The sequence below is a fragment of the Sapajus apella genome, unplaced genomic scaffold (assembly GCF_009761245.1).
Source record: "Sapajus apella isolate SASKATOON/1434 unplaced genomic scaffold, GSC_monkey_1.0 scaffold50, whole genome shotgun sequence".
NCBI classification, from domain to species: domain Eukaryota; kingdom Metazoa; phylum Chordata; class Mammalia; order Primates; family Cebidae; genus Sapajus; species Sapajus apella.
The window spans coordinates 18,018,087-18,020,420 of NW_022436990.1; the positions used below are offsets into that span (position 1 = coordinate 18,018,087).

At 54.4% G+C, this 2,334-nt stretch overlaps 1 pseudogene; it reads right to left on the minus strand.

Annotated features, from left to right (window-relative positions):
• Positions 1-624, minus strand: part of LOC116526353 — a 12,563-nt pseudogene extending 11,939 nt beyond the window's left edge.
• Between the last annotated feature and the right edge of the window lie 1,710 nt (positions 625-2,334).

Genomic DNA, 2,334 nt, shown 5'->3' on the forward strand with positions numbered 1-2,334 from the left:
GGCCCCGGGCTTCTCTCTGCCTGGGAAGCTCGCCCTGGGGTCCCCGGAACAGGCACCTTCTCTTAATTTGACCCCCGGGAGCCTTCCCGCCCTCGCTCTGCCCCCACAGCCCCATCTGGAACCTGTGGACTGCACTGCGACTGGCCGGAGCTTCCAGATGGAGGTGCCCTCGGCGGGGCCGCCACTCCTGGCACGCAGCAGCCACACCCAACCCCACCCCAGCAGCACCTCCCTCCAGCAGGCGACTCCGTGAGGCTGACCCTCCCTCACAGGCTGTTGTAAGGAACCGTTTGGGTTATCTGCATGCTGCTGAGCGCCTGGCAGCCAGAAAGTGCCGCACACATGTTTAAGTAACTGACAGCAGAGCTGCTCAGGGCATGGCGCCCAGGGCTGGCAGGCACCCCACGGGGACCTCGTGCTGTCCCCTGGCTCCCCCCTAACGAGGGTCTACTTCAGAGGTCAGAGGGCTTAGCCAGAGAACCAGGAAACTGCGCTGGGGAGGAGCCCACCTCCGCACCCCGCGGCGACACGACTGCGGGGGGCCATTTTCCCTTCAGCCACAGAGCAAACACTCAGCCTTTGTTCCCGGGACCTGGGGGGGCCTCGGGACGCCTCTTCCCCCATCCGGCCCGAAAACCCACAGGACAGGTTTGGGTCTCCCGAGGCCTCGAAACCTGGGACCCAGCTTTTCTCTCCAAGTGTCTCCCCCGCCCGAGCCGCAGGGGCTCGAATCCCACCGATGCGATGGGCCTATGCCTATCTGATTATTATTATTATTTTTGAGATGGAATTTCCTTCTCATTGTCCATGCTGGAGTGCAATCTCGGCTCACTGCAACCTCTGCTTCCCAGGCTGAAGCAATTCTCCTGCCTCAGCCTCCCAAGAAGCTGGGATTACAGGCACATGCCACCATGCTTGGCTAAGTTTTAGTAGAGGTGGGGTTTCTGCATGTTGGTCAGGCTGGTCTTGAACTCCTGACCTCAGGTGATCCATTCAACTCGGCCTCCCAAAGTACTGAGATTACAGGGATGAGCCACCACACAGGGTTTTGTGTTTTTGTTTTTTCGTTTGTTTGTTTTTGAGATGGAGTCTTTCTCTGTCTCCCAGTCTGGAGTGCAGTGGGATGATCTCGGCTCACTACAACCTCCACCTCCCGGGTTCAAGCAACTCTCCTGCCTCAGCTTCCCGAGTAGATGAGATTGTAGGCATGTGCCACCACGCCGGGCTAATTTTTTGTAGTTTTAGTGGAGTCAGGGTTTCACCATGTTGCCCAGGCTGGTCTTGAACTCCTGACGTCAGGTGATCCACCCGTCTCGGCCTCCCAAAGTGCTGGGATTACAGGCATGAACCACCTCACCTGGCCACTATGCCTAACTCATTGTATTTCTAAAAGGAGAGGGAAAAGAAATAATTGTATTTCCATCCTCACAGTAACTCCATGAAGGAGATAATATCATTTACCTTTTACAAACGTGAAACAAAAGCTCCAGCTTTTTTTTCTGAGACAGTGTCTCACTTTGAAGCCCAAGCTTGAGTGCAGTCTTGACCTCTGGGACTCAAGCGATCCTCCCACTTTAGCCTCCCGAGTAGCTGGGACTACAGGGGGACACTGCCACACCTGGAAAATTTTTTGAAATTTTTTGTAGAGATGGGCTCTTGCTATGTTGCCCAGGCTGCTCTCAAGCTCCTGGGGGTCAAGCAATCCTCCCACATCGACCTCCCAAAGTGCTGGGATTACAGGCATGGTCCCTCCAGCTTTTTTTTCCCCCCCCAAGGCCACATTAAGTTGTTAGTGGCTGAGTCAAAAGAGTCCCAGGGTCTGCTGACTCCTACTTCAGCGTTGTTCCAGCTAGACTACAGCCACTGTCATTCCTGGAAGTTGTCTGACAGTGGACTGAGATGGACTATTTGGGTGTGTAGCACAAACAGAGGAACATCTCTTAGTAGACTGAACCCTGATGTTCTGATGGGGCCAGCATGTATTCTGGGGAAAGGTTCCATAGCTCCCATCCATGACCGGTGAATAGGAATCAGGTATCAGGCGTGGTGGCTCACACCTGGAATCCCAGCACTTTGGGAGGCTGAGCTGGGTGGACCACTAGGTCAGTTCTAGACCAGCCTGGCCAAATGGAGAAACCCCGTCTCTACCAAAAATACAAAAATTAGCTGGACGTGGTAGCGGTTACCTGTAATTCCAGCTACTCAGGAGGCTGGGCAGCAGAATCGCTTGGACCCAGGAGGCAGAGATTGCAGTGAGCCGAGATTGCGCCACTGCGCTCCAGCCTGGGTGACAAAACAACACTCAGTCTAAAAAAAAAAAAAAAAAAAAAAAAA